This window comes from Taudactylus pleione, unplaced genomic scaffold, assembly GCF_031769625.1.
Source record: "Taudactylus pleione unplaced genomic scaffold, aTauple2 ptg000154l, whole genome shotgun sequence".
Taxonomy (NCBI): Eukaryota; Metazoa; Chordata; class Amphibia; order Anura; family Myobatrachidae; genus Taudactylus; species Taudactylus pleione.
Genome location: NW_028284556.1, coordinates 2,571,424 through 2,591,722, shown reverse-complemented (window position 1 = coordinate 2,591,722; position 20,299 = coordinate 2,571,424).

Sequence of the window (20,299 nt, the reverse complement as noted above, 5' to 3'; positions counted from 1 at the left end):
AGCGCCATATAATGCAGAGAGCATCACAGTCAGCTCCATATAATGCAGAGAGCATCACAGTCAGCACTATATAATACAGAGAGCGTCACAGTCAGTGACATATAATGCAGAGAGCATCACAGTCAGTGACAAATAATGCAGAGAGCTTCACAGTCATCGCCATATAATGCAGAGAGCATCACAGTCAGCTCCATATCATGCAGAGAGTGTCACAGTCAGCTCCATATCATGCAGAGAGCGTCACAGTCATCAACATATAATGCAGAGCTTCACAGTCAGCACCATATAATGCAGAGATCATCACAGTCAGCGCCATATAATGCAGAGAGTGTCACATTCAGCGCCATATAATGCAGAGAGCATAACAGTCAATACCATATAATGCAGAGAGCATCACAGTCAGCTCCATATAATGCAGAGAGTGTCACTGTGAGCTCCATATAATGCAGATTGTGTCACAGTCAGCTCCATATAATGCAGAGATTGTCACTGTCAGCTTCATATAATCAGAGATCATCACAGTCAGTGCCATATAATGCAGAGAGCATCACAGTCAGCACCATATAATGCAGAGAGCATCACAGTCAGCACTATATAATACAGAGAGCGTCACAGTCAGCGACATATAATGCAGAGAGCATCACAGTCAGCGACAAATAATGCAGAGAGCATCACAGTCATCGCCATATAATGCAGAGAGCATCACAGTCAGCTCCATATCATGCAGAGAGCGTCACAGTCAGCTCCATATCTTGCAGAGAGCGTCACAGTCATCGCCATATAATGCAGAGTATCACAGCGCCATATAATGCAGAGATCGTCACAGTCAGCTCCATATAATCAGAGAGTGTCACAGTCAGCTCCATATAATCAGAGATCATCACAGTCAGCGCCATATAATGCAGAGAGCATCACAGTCAGCTCCATATAATGCAGAGAGCGTCATAGTCAGCACTATATAATACAGACAGCGTCACAGTCAGCGACATATAATGCAGAGAGCGTCACAGTCAGCGACAAATAATGCAGAGAGCATCACAGTCAGCGACATATAATGGAGAGAGCATCACAGTCATCACCATATAATGCAGAGAGTGTCACAGTGAGCGCAACATAAAGGATAGAGCGTCAATGAGTGCCATATAATGCAGAGATGGTCTGTGAGTGCCATATAATGCCAGAGATCATCAGTAACCGCCGTATAATGCAGAGTTCATTGCAGTAAGCACCATATAATGCAGTGAGCATTGCAGTGAGCGCAATGTAATGCACAGAGCGTCATTGAGAGCCATATAATGCAGAGATCATTAGTAAGCGCCATATAATACAGAGAGCGTCGCAGTGAGAACACAATATAATGCAGAGAGTGTCACAGTTAGCGCCATATAACACAGAGAGTATCACAGTGAGCACAATATAATGCAGAGAGTGTTACAGTGAGCAAAATAAAATGGAGAGAGCATCACAGTCAGCGCCATATAATGCAGAGAGCATCACAGTCAGCTCCATATAATGCAGAGAGCATTACAGTCAGCTCCATATAATGCAGAGAGCGTCACAGTCAGCTGAAAATAATGCAGAGAGCATCAGTCAGCACCAGATAATGCAGAGAGCGTCACAGTCAGCTCCATATAATGCAGAGAGCGTCACAGTCAGCTCCATATAATGCAGAGAGTGTCACAGTCAGCTCCATATAATGCAGAGAGCATCACAGTCAGCTCCATATAATGCAGAGAGCGTCTCAGTCAGTGCCATATAATGCAGAGGGCGTCACAGTCAGCTCCATATAATGCAGAGAGTGTCATAGTCAGCACTATATAATAAGAGAGTGTCACAGTCAGCGACATATAATGCAGAGAGCATCACAATCAGCAACATATAATGCAGAGAGCGTCACAGTCATCGCCATATAATGCAGAGAGCATCACAGTCAGCGCCATGTCATGCAGAGATCGTCACAGTCAGCGCCATGTAATGCAGTGAGCGTCACAGTGAGCGCCATATAATGCAGAGAGCGTCACAGTCATCGCCATATAATGCAGAGATCATCACAGTCAGTGCCATATAATGCAGAGAGCGTCACATTCATCGCCATATAATGCAGAGCGTCACAGTCAATGCCAAATAATACAGAGAGCGTCACAGTCATTGCTATAAAATGTAGAGAGCATCGCAGTCAGCACCATATAATGTAGAGAGCGTCGCAGTCAGCGCCATATAATGCAGAGAGCGTCACAGTAAGTACCATATAATGCAGAGAGCATCACATTCAGCGCCATATAATGCAGAGATCATCACAGTCATCGCCATATCATGCAGAGAGCATCACAGTCATCGCCATATAATGCAGAGCATCACAGTCAGCACCATATAATGCAGAGATCGTCACAGTCAGCACCATATAATGCAGAGAGCGTCACAGTCAGCGCCATATAAAGCAGAGAGCATCACAATCATCGCCATATAATGCAGAGAGCATCACAGTCAGCTCCATATAATGCAGAGAGCGTCACAGTCAGCTCCATATAATGCAGAGAGCGTCACAGTCAGCGCCATATAATGCAGAGATCGTCACAGTCAGCTCCATATAATCAGAGATCATCACAGTCAGCGCCATATAATGCAGAGAGCATCACAGTCAGCTCCATATAATGCAGAGAGCATCACAGTCAGCACTATATAATACAGAGAGCGTCACAGTCAGTGACATATAATGCAGAGAGCATCACAGTCAGTGACAAATAATGCAGAGAGCTTCACAGTCATCGCCATATAATGCAGAGAGCATCACAGTCAGCTCCATATCATGCAGAGAGTGTCACAGTCAGCTCCATATCATGCAGAGAGCGTCACAGTCATCACCATATAATGCAGAGCTTCACAGTCAGCACCATATAATGCAGAGATCATCACAGTCAGCGCCATATAATGCAGAGAGCGTCACAGTCAGCGCCATATAATGCAGAGAGCATCACAGTCAATACCATATAATGCAGAGAGCATCACAGTCAGCTCCATATAATGCAGAGAGTGTCACTGTGAGCTCCATATAATGCAGATAGTGTCACAGTCAGCTCCATATAATGCAGAGATTGTCACTGTCAGCTTCATATAATCAGAGATCATCACAGTCAGCGCCATATAATGCAGAGAGCATCACAGTCAGCTCCATATAATGCAGAGAGCGTCATAGTCAGCACTATATAATACAGAGAGCATCACAGTCAGCGACATATAATGCAGAGAGCGTCACAGTCAGCGACAAATAATGCAGAGAGCGTCACAGTCAGCGACATATAATGGAGAGAGCATCACAGTAATCACCATATAATGCAGAGAGTGTCACAGTGAGCGCAACATAAAGCAGAGAGCGTCAATGAGTGCCATATAATGCAGAAATGGTCTGTGAGTGCCATATAATGCCAGAGATCATCAGTAACCGCCGTATAATGCAGAGTTCATTGCAGTAAGCACCATATAATGCAGTGAGCATTGCAGTGAGCGCAATGTAATGCACAGAGCGTCATTGAGAGCCATATAATGCAGAGATCGTTAGTAAGCGCCATATAATACAGAGAGCGTCGCAGTGAGAACACAATATAATGCAGAGAGTGTCACAGTTAGCGCCATATAACGCAGAGAGTATCACAGTGAGCACAATATAATGCAGAGAGCGTTACAGTGAGCAAAATAAAATGGAGAGAGCATCACAGTCAGCGCCATATAATGCAGAGAGCATCACAGTCAGCTCCATATAATGCAGAGAGCATTACAGTCAGCTCCATATAATGCAGAGAGCGTCACAGTCAGCTCAAAATAATGCAGAGAGCATCAGTCAGCACCAGATAATGCAGAGAGCGTCACAGTCAGCTCCATATAATGCAGAGAGCGTCACAGTCAGCTCCATATAATGCAGAGAGTGTCACAGTCAGCTCCATATAATGCAGAGAGCATCACAGTCAGCTCCATATAATGCAGAGAGCATCTCAGTCAGTGCCATATAATGCAGAGGGCGTCACAGTCAGCTCCATATAATGCAGAGAGTGTCATAGTCAGCACTATATAATAAGAGAGTGTCACAGTCAGCGACATATAATGCAGAGAGCATCACAATCAGCAACATATAATGCAGAGAGCGTCACAGTCATCGCCATATAATGCAGAGCGTCACAGTCATTGCCAAATAATACAGAGAGCGTCACAGTCATTGCTATAAAATGTAGAGAGCATCGCAGTCATCACCATATAATGTAGAGAGCGTCGCAGTCAGCGCCATATAATGCAGAGAGCGTCACAGTAAGCGCCATTTAATGCAGAGAGCGTCACAGTCAGTGCCATATAATGCAGAGATCGTCACAGTCATCGCCATATCATGCAGAGAGCATCACAGTCATCGCCATATAATGCAGAGCATCACAGTCAGCACCATATAATGCAGAGATCGTCACAGTCAGCGCCATATAATGCAGAGAGCGTCACAGTCAGCGCCATATAATGCAGAGAGCGTCACAATCATCGCCATATAATGCAGAGAGCGTCACAGTCTGCTCCATATAATGCAGAGAGCGTCACAGTCAGCTCCATATAATGCAGAGAGCTTCACAGTCAGCGCCATATAATGCAGAGATCATCACAGTCAGCTCCATATCATGCAGAGAGCGTCACAGTCAGCTCCATATCTTGCAGAGAGCGTCACAGTCATCGCCATATAATGCAGAGCATCACAGCGCCATATAATGCAGAGATCATCACAGTCAGCTCCATATAATCAGAGAGCGTCACAGTCAGCTCCATATAATCAGAGATCATCACAGTCAGCGACATATAATGCAGAGAGCATCACAGTCAGCTCCATATAATGCAGAGAGCGTCATAGTCAGCACTATATAATATAGAGAGCGTCACAGTCAGTGACATATAATGCAGAGAGCGTCACAGTCAGTGACAAATAATGCAGAGAGCTTCACAGTCATCGCCATATAATGCAGAGAGCATCACAGTCAGCTCCATATCATGCAGAGAGTGTCACAGTCAGCTCCATATCATGCAGAGAGCATCACAGTCATCGCCATATAATGCAGAGCTTCACAGTCAGCGCCATATAATGCAGAGAGTGTCACAGTCAGCGCCATATAATGCAGAGAGCATCACAGTCAATACCATATAATGCAGAGAGCATCACATTCAGCTCCATATAATGCAGAGAGCGTCACTGTCAGCTCCATATAATGCAGATAGTGTCACAGTCAGCTCCATATAATGCAGAGATTGTCACAGTCAGCTTCATATAATCAGAGATCATCACAGTCAGTGCCATATAATGCAGAGAGCGTCACAGTCAGCACTATATAATACAGAGAGCGTCACAGTCAGCGACATATACTGCAGAGAGCATCACAGTCAGCGACAAATAATGCAGATAGCATCACAGTCATCGCCATATAATGCAGAGAGCATCACAGTCAGCTCCATATCATGCAGAGAGCGTCACAGTCAGCTCCATATCTTGCAGAGAGCGTCACAGTCATCGCCATATAATGCAGAGCATCACAGCGCCATATAATGCAGAGATCATCACAGTCAGCTCCATATAATCAGAGAGCGTCACAGTCAGCTCCATATAATCAGAGATCATCACAGTCAGCGACATATAATGCAGAGAGCATCACAGTCAGCTCCATATAATGCAGAGAGCGTCATAGTCAGCACTATATAATACAGAGAGCGTCACAGTCAGTGACATATAATGCAGAGAGCGTCATAGTCAGTGACAAATAATGCAGAGAGCTTCACAGTCATCGCCATATAATGCAGAGAGCATCACAGTCAGCTCCATATCATGCAGAGAGTGTCACAGTCAGCTCCATATCATGCAGAGAGCGTCACAGTCATTGCCATATAATGCAGAGCTTCACAGTCAGCACCATATAATGCAGAGATCATCACAGTCAGCGCCATATAATGCAGAGAGTGTCACAGTCAGCGCCATATAATGCAGAGAGCATCACAGTCAATGCCATATAATGCAGAGAGCATCACAGTCAGCTCCATATAATGCTGAGAGTGTCACAGTCAGCTCCATATAATGCAGAGAGTGTCACAGTCAGCTCCATATAATGCAGAGAGTGTCACAGTCAGCTCCATATAATCAGAGATCATCACAGTCAGTGCCATATAATGCAGAAAGCATCACAGTCAGCTCCATATAATGCAGAGAGCATCACAGTCAACACTATATAATACAGAGAGCGTCACAGTCAACGACATATAATGCAGAGAGCATCACAGTCAGCGACAAATAATGCAGAGAGCATCACAGTCATCGCCATATAATGCAGAGTGCATCACAGTCAGCTCCATATCATGCAGAGAGCATCACAGTCAGCTCCATATCTTGCAGAGAGCGTCACAGTCATCGCCATATAATGCAGAGCATCACAGTCAGCGCCATATAATGCAGATATCATCACAGTCAGCGCCATATAATGCAGAGAGTGTCACAGTCAGCGCCATATAATGCAGAGAGCATCACAGTCAATGCCATATAATGCAGAGAGCATCACAGTCAGCTCCATATAATGCAGAGAGCATCACAGTCAGCTCCATATAATGCAGAGATTGTCACAGTCAGCTACATATAATCAGAGAGCGTCACAGTCATTGCCATATAATGCAGAGCTTCACAGTCAGCACCATGTAATGCAGAGATCATCACAGTCAGCGCCATATAATGCAGAGAGTGTCACAGTCAGCGCCATATAATGCAGAGAGCATCACAGTCAATGCCATATAATGCAGAGAGCATCACAGTCAGCTCCATATAATGCAGAGAGTGTCACAGTCAGCTCCATATAATGCAGAGAGTGTCACAGTCAGCTCCATATAATCAGAGATCGTCACAGTCAGTGCCATATAATGCAGAAAGCATCACAGTCAGCTCCATATAATGCAGAGAGCATCACAGTCAACACTATATAATACAGAGAGCATCACAGTCAGCGACATATAATGCAGAGAGCATCACAGTCAGCGACAAATAATGCAGAGAGCATCACAGTCATCGCCATATAATGCAGAGTGCATCACAGTCAGCTCCATATCATGCAGAGAGCATCACAGTCAGCTCCATATCTTGCAGAGAGCGTCACAGTCATCGCCATATAATGCAGAGCGTCACAGTCCGCGCCATATAATGTAGATATCGTCACAGTCAGCGCCATATAATGCAGAGAGTGTCACAGTCAGCGCCATATAATGCAGAGAGCATCACAGTCAATGCCATATAATGCAGAGAGCATCACAGTCAGCTCCATATAATGCAGAGAGCATCACAGTCAGCTCCATATAATGCAGAGATTGTCACAGTCAGCTACATATAATCAGAGATCTTCACAGTCAGTGCCATATAATGCAGAGAGCATCACAGTCAGCTCCATATAATGCAGAGAGCATCATAGTCAGCACTATGTAATACAGCGAGCGTCACAGTCAGCGACATATAATGCAGAGAGCGTCACAGTCAGCGACAAATAATGCAGAGAGCGTCACAGTCAGCGACATATAATGCAGAGAGCATCACAGTCATCACCATATAATGCAGAGAGTGTCACAGTGAGCGCAATATAATGCAGAGAGCGTCAATGAGCGCCATATAATGCAGAGATGGTTTGTGAGTGCCATATAATTCCAGAGATCATCAGTAACCACCATATAATGCAGAGTTCTTTGCAGTAAGCACCATATAATGCAGAGAGCGTTGCAGTGAGCACAATGTAATGCACAGAGCATCATCGAGAGCCATATAATGCAGAGATCGTTAGTAAGCGCCATATAATGCAGAGAGCGTCACAGTGAGAACACAATATAATGCAGAGAGTGTCACAGTTAGCGCCATATAATGCAGAGAGTGTCACAGTGAGCACAATATAATGCAGAGAGCGTTACAGTGAGCAAAATAGAATGGAGAGAGCGTCACAGTCAGCGCCATATAATGCAGAGAGCATCACAGTCAGCTCCATATAATGCAGAGAGCATTACAGTCAGCTCCATATAATGCAGAGAGCATCACAGTCAGCTCAAAATAATGCAGAGAGCATCAGTCAGCACCAGATAATGCAGAGAGCGTCACAGTCAGCTCCATATAATGCAGAGAGCGTCACAGTCAGCTCCATATAATGCAGAGAGTGTCACAGTCAGCTCCATATAATGCAGAGAGGATCACAGTCAGCTCTGTATAATGCAGAGAGCATCACCGTCAGTGCCATATAATACAGAGAGCGTCACAGTCAGCTCCATATAATGCAGAGAGTGTCATAGTCAGCACTATTTAATAAGAGAGCATCACAATCAGCAACATATAATGCAGAGAGCGTCACAGTCATTGCCATATAATGCATAGAGCGTCACAGTCAGCACCATATAATGCAGAGAGCGTCACAGTCAGCGCCATATAATGCAGAGATCGTCACAGTCATCGCCATATAATGAAGAGAGCATCACAGTCAGCACCATATAATGCAGAGAGCGTCACAGTCATCACCATATAATGCAGAGAGCATCACAGTCAGCGCCATGTAATGCAGAGATCGTCACAGTCAGCGCCATGTAATGCAGAGAGCGTCACAGTGAGCCCCATATAATGCAGAGAGCATCACAGTCATCGCCATATAATGCAGAGATCGTCACAGTCAGTGCCGTATAATGCAGAGAGCGTCACAGTCATCGCCATATAATGCAGAGCATCACAGTCATTGCCAAATAATACAGAGAGCGTCACAGTCATTGCTATAAAATGTAGAGAGCATCGCAGTCAGCACAATATAATGTAGAGAGCGTCGCAGTCAGCGCCATATAATGCAGAGAGCGTCACAGTCAGCACCATATAATACAGAGAGCGTTACAGTCATTGCCATATAATACAGAGAGCGTCACAGTCATTGCCATATAATGCAGAGAGCATCACAGTCAGCGCCATATAATGCAGAGAGCGTCAAGTCAGCGCCATATAATGCAGAGAGCATCACAGTCATCGCCATATAATGCAGAGAGCGTCACAGTCAGCGCCACATAATGCAGAGAGAGTCACAGTCAGCGCCACATAATGCAGAGAGCGTCACAGTCAGCACCATATAATTCAGAGAGCGTCACAGTCAGCGACATATAATGCAGAGAGCTTCACAGTCAGCGACATATAATGCAGAGAGCGTCACAGCGCCATATAATGCACAGAGTGTCACAGTCTTCACCATATAATGCAGAGAGCGTCAATGAGCTCCATATAAAGCAGAGATCATCTGTGAGTGCCATATAATGCAAGAGAACATCAGTGAGCGCCATATAATGCAGATTTCATTGCAGTAAGCACCATATAATGCAGTGAGCATTGCAGTGAGCACAATATAATACACAGAGCATCAGTGAGAGCCATATAATGCAGAGATGGTTAGTAAGCGCCATGTAATGCAGAGAGCGTCACAGTGAGAACACAATAATGGAGAGAGTGTCACATTTAGCGCCATATAATGCAAAGGGCGTCACAGTGAGCACAATATAATGTGGAGAGCGTAACAGTCAGTGCAATATAATGCAGAGAGCATCACAGTCAGCTCCATATCATGCAGAGAGCGTCATAGTCAGCTCCATATAATGCAGAGAGCGTCACAGTCAGCTCCATATTATACAGAGAGCGTCAGTCAGCTCCATATAATGCAGAAAGCGTCACTGTCAGCGCCATATAATGCAGAGAGCATCACAGTCAGCGCCATATAATGCAGAGAGCATCACAGTCAGCACTATATAATTCAGAGAGCGTCACAGTCAGTGCCATATAATGCAGAGAGTGTCACAGTCAGCAACATATAATGCAGGGAGTGTCACAGTCAGTGCCGTATAATGCAGAGAGCGTCACAGTCAGCGCCATGTAATGCAGAGAGTGTCACAGTCAGCTCCATATAATGCAGAGAGTGTCACAGTCAGTGCCATATAATATAGAGAGCGTCACAGTCAGCGCCATATAATGCAGAGAGAGTCACAGTCAGCTCCATATAATGCAGAGAGCATCACAGTCAGCACTATTTAATACAGAGAGCGTCAAAGTCAGCGACATATAATGCAGAGAGCATCACAGTCAGCGACATATAATGCAGAGAGCATCACAGCGCCAAATAATGCACAGAGTGTCACCGTCATAACCATATAATGCAGAGAGCATCACAGTGAGCACAATATAATGCAGAGAGCATCAATGAGCGCCATATAATGCAGAGATCATCTGTGAGTGCCATATAATGCCAGAGGTCATCAATGAGCGCCATATAATGCAGAGTTCATTGCAGTAAGCACCATATAATGCAGTGAGCATTGCAGTGAGCGCAATAAAATGCACAGAGCATCAGTGAGAGCCATATAATGCAGAGATGGTTAGTAAGCGCCATATAATGCAGAGAGCGTCACAGTGAGAACACAATAATGGAGAGAGTGTCACAGTTAGCGCCATATAATGCAGAGAGCGTCACAGTGAGCACAATATAATGCAGAGAGTATCACAGTGAGCACAATATAATGTGGAGAGCGTAAAAGTTAGTGCAATATAATGCAGAGAGCGTCACAGTCAGCTCCATATAATGCACAGAGCATCATAGTCAGCTCCATATAATGCAGAGAGCGTCACAGTCAGCTCCATATTATGCAGAGAGCGTCAATCAGCTCCATGTAATGCAGAGAGCGTCACAGTCAGCTCCATATAATGCAGAGAGCGTCACAGTCAGCTCCATATAATGCAGAGAGTATCACAGTCAGCTCCATATAAAGCAGAGAGCGTGACAGTCAGCTCCATATAATGCAGAGAACATCACAGTCAGTGCCATATAATGCAGAGAGCGTCAAAGTCAGCTCCATATAATGCAGAGAGCGTCATAGTCAGCACTATATAATAAGAGAGCGTCTCAGTCAGTGACATATAATGCAGACAGCGTCACAATCAGCGAAATATAATGCAGAGAGCATCACAGCACCATATAATGCAGAGAGCATCACAGTCAGCGCCATATAATGCAGAGAGCGACACAGTCAGCACCATATAATGCAGAGAGCATCACATTCATTGCCATATAATACAGAGAGCATCACAGTCAGAGCCATATAATGCAGAGAGCATCACAGTCAGCACCATATAATGCAGAGAGTGACAGTCAGCACCATATAATGCAGAGATCATCACAGTCATCGCCACATAATGCAGAGAGCGTCACAGTCAGCGCCATATAATACAGAGAGCATCACAGTCATCGCAATATAATGCAGAGAGCGTCACAGTCAGCGCCATGTAATGCAGAGATCTTCACAGTCAGCGCCATGTAATGCAGAGAGCATCACAGTCATCGCCATATAATGCAGAGATCGTCACAGTCAGCGCCTTATAATGCAGAGCATCACAGTCAGCGCCATATAATGCAGAGAGCGTCACAGTCAGCGCCATATAATGCAGAGAGCGTCACAGTCATCGCCATATAATGCAGAGAGCATCACAGTCATTGCTATATAATGCAGTGAGCGTCACAGTCAGAGCCATATAATGCAGAGAGCATCACAATCAGCGACCTATAATGCAGAGAGCATCACAGTCATCGCCATATAATGCAGAGAGCATCACAGTCAGCGCCGTGTAATGCAGAGATCGTCACAGTCAGCGCCATATAATGCAGAGAGCGTCACAGTCAGTGCCATATAATGCAGAGAGCATCACAGTCAGTGCCATGTAATGCAGAGAGCATCACAGTCATCGCCATGTAATGCACAGATCTTCACAGTCAGTGCCATATAATGCAGAGAGCCTCACAGTCATCGCCATATAATGCAGAGCGTCACAGTCATTGCCAAATAATACAGAGAGCATAACAGTCATTGCTATAAAATGTAGAGAGCATCGCAGTCAGCACCATATAATGTAGAGAGCGTCGCAGTCAGCGCCATATAATGCAGAGAGCATCACAGTAAGCGCCATATAATGCAGAGAGCATCACAGTCAGTGCCATATAATGCAGAGATCGTCACAGTGATCGCCATATCATGCAGAGAGCATCACAGTCATCGCCATATAATGCAGAGCATCACAGTCAGCACCATATAATGCAGAGATCGTCACAGTCAGCGCCATATAATGCAGAGAGTGTCACAGTCAGCACCATATAATGCAGAGAGCGTCACAATCATCGCCATATAATGCAGAGAGCATCACAGTCAGCTGCATATAATGCAGAGAGCATCACAGTCAGCTCCATATAATGCAGATAGTGTCACAGTCAGCTCCATATAATGCAGAGATTGTCACAGTCAGCTCCATATAATCAGAGATCGTCACAGTCAGTGCCATATAATGCAGAGAGCATCACAGTCAGCTCCATATAATGCAGAGAGCGTCACAGTCAGCACTTTATAATACAGAGAGCGTCACAGTCAGCGACATATAATGCAGAGAGCGTCACAGTCAGCGACAAATAATGCAGAGAGCATCACAGTCATCGCCATATAATGCAGAGAGCATCACAGTCAGCTCCATATCATGCAGAGAGCATCACAGTCAGCTCCATTTCTTGCAGAGAGCGTCACAGTCATCGCCATGTAATGCAGAGCGTCACAGTCAGCACCATATAATGCAGAGATCGTCACAGTCAGCTCCATATAATCAGAGAGCGTCACAGTCAGCTCCATATAATCAGAGATCATCACAGTCAGCGCCATATAATGCAGAGAGCACCACAGTCAGCTCCATATAATGCAGAGAGCATCACAGTCATCGCCATATAATGCAGAGAGCATCACAGTCATTGCTATATAATGCAGAGAGCGTCACAGTCAACGCCATATAATGCAGAGAGCATCACAATCAGCGACCTATAATGCACAGAGCATCACAGTCATCGCCATATAATGCAGAGAGCATCACAGTCAGCGCCATGTAATGTAGAGTTCGTCACAGTCAGCGCCATATAATGCAGAGAGCGTCACAGTCAGTGCCATATAATGCAGAGAGCATCACAGTCATCGCCAAGTAATGCAGAGATCTTCACAGTCAGTGCCATATAATGCAGAGAGCCTCACAGTCATCGCCATATAATGCAGAGCGTCACAGTCATTGCCAAATAATACAGAGAGCATCGCAGTCATTGCTATAAAATGTAGAGAGCATCACAGTCAGCACCATATAATGTAGAGAGCATCGCAGTCAGCGCCATATAATGCAGAGAGCGTCACAGTAAGCACAATATAATGCAGAGAGCGTCACAGTCAGCGCCATATAATGCAGAGATCGTCACAGTCATCGCCATATCATGCAGAGAGAATCACAGTCATCGCCATATAATGCAGAGCATCACAGTCAGCACCATATAATGCAGAGATCGTCACAGTCAGCGCCATATAAAGCAGAGAGTGTCACAGTCAGCGCCATATAATGCAGAGAGCGTCACAATCATCGCCATATAATGCAGAGAGCATCACAGTCAGCTCCATATAATGCAGAGAGCGTCACAGTCAGCTCTATATAATGCAGATAGTGTCACAGTCAACTCCATATAATGCAGAGATTGTCACAGTCAGCTCCATATAATCAGAGATCATCACAGTCAGTGCCATATAATGCAGAGAGCATCACAGTCAGCTCCATATAATGCAGAGAGCGTCACAGTCAGCACTTTATAATACAGAGAGCGTCACAGTCAGCGACATATATTGCAGAGAGCGTCACAGTCAGTGACAAATAATGCAGAGAGCATCACAGTCATCGCCATATAATGCAGAGAGCATCACAGTCAGCTCCATATTATGCAGAGAGCATCACAGTCAGCTCCATATCTTGCAGAGAGCGTCACAGTCATCACCATGTAATGCAAAGCGTCACAGTCAGTGCCATATAATGCAGAGATCGTCACAGTCAGCTCCATATAATCAGAGAGCGTCACAGTCAGCTCCATATAATCAGAGATCATCACAGTCAGCGCCATATAATGCAGAGAGCACCACAGTCAGCTCCATATAATGCAGAGAGCGTCATAGTCAGCACTATATAATACGGAGAGCGTCACAGTCAGTGACTTATAATGCAGAGAGCGTCACAGTCAGTGACAAATAATGCAGAGAGCTTCACAGTCATCGCCATATAATGCAGAGAGCATCACAGTCAGCTCCATATCATGCAGAGAGTGTCACAGTCAGCTCCATATCATGCAGAGAGCGTCACAGTCATTGCCATATAATGCAGAGCTTCACAGTCAGCACCATATAATGCAGAGATCACCACAGTCAGCGCCATATAATGCAGAGAGTGTCACAGTCAGCGCCATATAATGCAGAGAGCATCACAGTCAATGCCATAAAATGCAGAGAGCATCACAGTCAGCTCCATATAATGCAGAGAGCGTCACAGTCAGCTCCATATAATGCAGAGAGTGTCACTGTCAGCTCCATATAATGCAGAGATTGTCACAGTCAGCTCCATATAATCAGAGATCATCACAGTCAGTGCCATATAATGCAGAGAGCATCACAGTCAGCTCCATATAATGCAGAGAGCATCACATTCAACACTATATAATACAGAGAGCGTCACAGTCAGCGACATATAATGCAGAGAGCATCACAGTCAGCGACAAATAATGCAGAGAGCATCACAGTCATCGCCATATGATGCAGAGAGCATCACAGTCAGCTCCATATCATGCAGAGAGCGTCACAGTCAGCTCCATATCTTGCAGAGAGCATCACAGTCATCGCCATATAATGGAGAGAGTGTCACAGTCAGCACCATATAATGCAGAGAGCATCACAGTCAATGCCATATAATGCAGAGAGCATCACAGTCAGCTCCATATAATGCAGAGAGCATAACAGTCAGCTCCATATAATGCAGAGAGTGTCACAGTCAGCTCCATATAATCAGAGATCATCACAGTCAGTGCCATATAATGCAGAGAGCATCACAGTCAGCTCCATATAATGCAGAGAGCGTCATAGTCAGCACTATATAATACAGAGAGCATCACAGTCAGCGACATATAATGCAGAGAGCATCACAGTCAGCGACAAATAATGCAGAGAGCATCACAGTCAGCGACATATAATGCAGAGAGCATCACAGTCATCACCATATAATGCAGAGAGTGTCACAGTGAGCGCAATATAATGCAGAGAGCGTCAATGAGTGCCATATAATGCAGAGATGGTCTGTGAGAGCCATATAATTCCAGAGATCATCAGTAACCGCCATATAATGCAGAGTTCATTGCAGTAAGCACAATATAATGCAGTGAGCATTGCAGTGAGCGCAATGTAATGCACAGAGCATCATTGAGAGCCATATAATGCAGAGATCGTTAGTAAGCGCCATATAATGCAGAGAGCATCACAGTGAGAACACAATATAATGCAGAGAGTGTCACAGTTAGCGCTATATAATGCAGAGAGCGTCACAGTGAGCACAATATAATGCAGAGAGCGTTACAGTGAGCAAAATAAAATGGAGAGAGCGTCACAGTCAGCGCCATATAATGCAGAGAGCATCACAGTCAGCTCTATATAATGCAGAGGGCATTACAGTCAGCTCCATATAATGCAGAGAGCGTCACAGTCAGCTCAAAATAATGCAGAGAGCATCAGTCAGCACCATATAATGCAGAGAGCGTCACAGTCAGCTCCATATAATGCAGAGAGCATCACAGTCAGCTCCATATAATGCAGAGAGTGTCACAGTCAGCTCCATATAATGCAGAGAGCATCACAGTCAGCTCCATATAATGCAGAGAGCATCACAGTCAGTGCCATATAATGCAGAGGGCGTCACAGTCAGCTCCATATAATGCAGAGAGTGTCATAGTCAGCACTATATAATAAGAGAGTGTCACAGTCAGCGACATATAATGCAGAGAGCATCACAATCAGCAACATATAATGCAGAGAGCGTCACAGTCATTGCCATATAATGCATAGAGCGTCACAGTCAGCACCATATAATGCAGAGAGCATCACAGTCAGCGCCATATAATGCAGAGATCGTCACAGTCATTGCCATATAATGAAGAGAGCATCACAGTCAGCGCCATATAATGCAGAGAGCTTCACAGTCATTGCCATATAATGCAGAGAGCATCACAGTCAGCGCCATGTAATGCAGAGATCGTCACAGTCAGCGCCATGTAATGCAGAGAGCGTCACAGTGAGTGCCATATAATGCAGAGAGCGTCACAGTCATCGCCATATAATGCAGAGATCGTCACAGTCAGTGCCATGTAATGCAGAGAGCGTCACAGTCATCGCCATATAATGCAGAGCATCACAGTCTTTGCCAAATAATACAGAGAGCGTCACAGTCATTGCTATAAAATGTAGAGAGCGTCGCAGTCAGCACCATATAATGTAGAGAGCGTCGCAGTCAGCGCCATATAATGCAGAGAGCGTCACAGTCAGCACCATATAATACAGAGAGCGTTACAGTCATTGCCATATAATACAGGGAGCGTCATAGTCATTGCTATATAATGCAGAGAGCATCACAGTCAGCGCCATATAATGCAGAGAGCGTCAAGTCAGCGCCATATTAATGCAGAGAGCATCACAGTCATCGACATATAATGCAGAGAGCGTCACAGTCATTGCTATATAATGCAGAGAGCTTCACAGTCAGCGCCATATAATGCAGAGAGCATCACAGTCAGCACCACATAATGCAGAGAGTGTCACAGTCAGCACCATATAATTCAGAGAGCATCACAGTCAGCGACATATAATGCAGAGAGCATCACAGTCAGCGACATATAATGCAGAGAGCGTCACAGCGCCATATAATGCACAGAGTGTCACAGTCATCACCATATAATGCAGAGAGCATCATAGTGAGCACAATATAATGCATAGAGCGTCAATGAGCGCCATATAATGCAGAGATCATCAGTGAGTGCCATATAATGCCAGAGATCATCAGTGAGTGCTATATAATGCAGATTTCATTGCAGTAAGCACCATATAATGCAGTGAGCATTGCAGTGAGCGCAATATAATGCACAGAGCATCAGGAGAGCCATATAATGCAGAGATGGTTAGTAAGCGCCATATAATGCAGAGATCATCAGTGAGCGCCATATAATGCAGAGAGCATCACAGTGAGAACAGAACATAATGCAGAGAGCGTCACAGTCAACTCCATATAATGCAGAGAGCATCACAGTCAGCTCCATATAATGCAGAGAGCGTCACAGTGAGAACACAATAATGGAGAGAGTGTCACATTTAGCGCCATATAATGCAAAGGGCATCACAGTGAGCACAATATAATGTGGAGAGCGTAACAGTCAGTGCAATATAATGCAGAGAGCATCACAGTCAGCTCCATATCATGCAGAGAGCGTCATAGTCAGCTCCATATAATGCAGAGAGCATCACAGTCAGCTCCATATTATGCAGAGAGTGTCAGTCAGCTCCATATAATGCAGAGAGCGTCACTGTCAGCACCATATAATGCAGAGAGTGTCACAGTCAGCGCCATATAATGCAGAGAGCATCACAGTCAGCACTATATAATTCAGAGAGCGTCACTGTCAGTGCCATATAATGCAGAGAGTGTCACAGTCAGTGCCATATAATGCAAAGAACGTCACAGTCAGCAACATATAATGCAGGGAGAGTCACAGTCAGTGCCATATAATGCAGAGAGCGTCACAGTCAGTGCCATGTAATGCAGATAGTGTCACAGTCAGCTCCATATAATGCAGAGAGTGTCACAGTCAGCACCATATAATATAGAGAGCATCACAGTCAGCGCCATAAAATGCAGAGAGAGTCACAGTCAGCTCCATATAATGCAGAGAGCATCACAGTCAGCACTATATAATACAGAGAGCGTCACAGTCAGTGACATATAATGTAGAGAGCATCACAGTCAGCGACATATAATGCAGACAGCGTCACAGCACCATATAATGCACAGAGTGTCACAGTCTTAACCATATAATGCAGAGAGCATCACAGTGAGCACAATATAATGCAGAGAGCGTCAATGAGCGCCATATAATGCAGAGATCATCTGTGTGTGCCATATAATGCCAGAGGTCATTAATGAGCGCCATGTAATGCAGAGTACATTGCAGTAAGCACCATAAAATGCAGTGAGCATTGCAGTGAGCGAAATATAATGCACAGAGCATCAGTGAGAGCCATATAATGCAGAGATGGTTAGTAAGCGCCATATAATGCAGAGAGCATCACAGTGAGAACACAATAATGGAGAGAGTGTCACAGTTAGCGCCATATAATGCAGAGAGCATCACAGTGAGCACAATATAATGCAGAGAGTATCACAGTGAGCACAATATAATGTGGAGAGCGTAAAAGTTAGTGCAATATAATGCAGAGAGCGTCACAGTCAGCTCCATATAATGCAGAGAGCATCATAGTCAGCTCCATATAATGCAGAGAGCATCACAGTCAGCTCCATATTATGCAGAGAGCGTCAGTCAGCTCCATATAATGCAGAGAGCGTCACAGTCAGCTCCATATAATGCAGAGAGCATCATAGTCAGCTCCATATAATGCAGAGAGCATCACAGTCAGCTCCATATTATGCAGAGAGCGTCAGTCAACTCCATATAATGCAGAGAGCGTCACAGTCAGCTCCATATAATGCAGAGTGCGTCACAGTCAGCTCCATATAATGCAGAGAGTATCACAGTCAGCTCCATATAATGCAGAGAGCATGATAGTCAGCTCCATATAATGCAGAGAGCATCATAGTCAGCTCCATATAATGCAGAGAGCATCACAGTCAGCACCATATTATGCAGAGAGCGTCAGTCAGCTCCATATAATGCAGAGAGCGTCACAGTCAGCTCCATATAATGCAGAGTGCGTCACAGTCAGCTCCATATAATGCAGAGAGTATCACAGTCAGCTCCATATAATGCAGAGAGCGTGACAGTCAGCTCCATATAATGCAGAGAGCATCACAGTCAGTGCCATATAATGCAGAGAGCATCACAGTCAGCTCCATATAATGCAGAGAGCGTCATAGTCAGCACTATATAATAAGAGAGCGTCTCAGTCAGTCACATATAATGCAGAGAGCATCACAATCAGCGACATATAATGCAGAGAGCATCACAGCGCCATATAATGCAGACAGCATCACAGTCAGCGCCATATAATGCAGAAAGCGACACAGTCAGCACCATATAATGCAGAGAGCATCACATTCATTGCCATATAATGCAGAGAGCATCACAGTCAGAGCCATATAATGCAGAGAGAGCATCACGGTCAGCACCATATAATGCAGAGAGTGACAGTCAGCACCATATAATGCAGAGATCGTCACAGTCATCGCCATATAATGCAGAGAGCGTCACTGTCAGCGCCATATAATGCAGAGAGCATCACAGTCATCGCCATATAATGCAGAGAGCATCACAGTCAGCGCCATGTAATGCAGAGAGCGTCACAGTCAGTGACATACAATGCAGAGAGCATCACAGTCATCGCCATATAATGCAGAGATCGTCACAGTCAGTGCCATATAATGCAGAGAGCCTCACAGTCATCGCCATGTAATGCATAGAGCGTCACAGTCATTGCCATATAATGCAGAGAGCGTCACAGTCATTGCCATATAATGCAGAGGGCATCACAGTCAGCTCCATATAATGCAGAGAGCATCACAGTCAGCACCATATCATGCAGAGAGCGTCACAGTCAGCGCCATATCATGCAGAGAGCATCACAGTCATTGCCATATAAAGCAGAGTGTCATAGTTAGCGCCATATAATGCAGAGAGCATCACAGTCAGCATCATATAATGCAGAGAGCGTCACAGTAATCGCCATATAATGCAGAGAGCATCACAGTCAGCGCCATATAATGCAGAGAGTATCACAGTGAGCACAATATAATGCAGAGAGCATCAATGAGCGCCATATAATGCAGAGGTCATCTGTGAGTGCCATATAATGCCAGAGGTCATCAATGAGCGCCATATAATTCAGAGTTCATTGCAGTAAGCACCATATAATGCAGTGAGCATTGCAGTGAGCGCAATATAATGCACAGAGCATCAGTGAGAGCCATATAATGCAGAGATGGTTAGTAAGCGCCATATAATGCAGAGAGCATCACAGTGAGAACACAATAATGGAGCGAGTGTCACAGTTAGCACCATATAATGCAGAGAGCGTCACAGTGAGCACAATATAATGCAGAGAGCTTCACAGTGAGCACAATATTATGTGGAGAGCGTAAAAGTTAGTGCAATATAATGCAGAG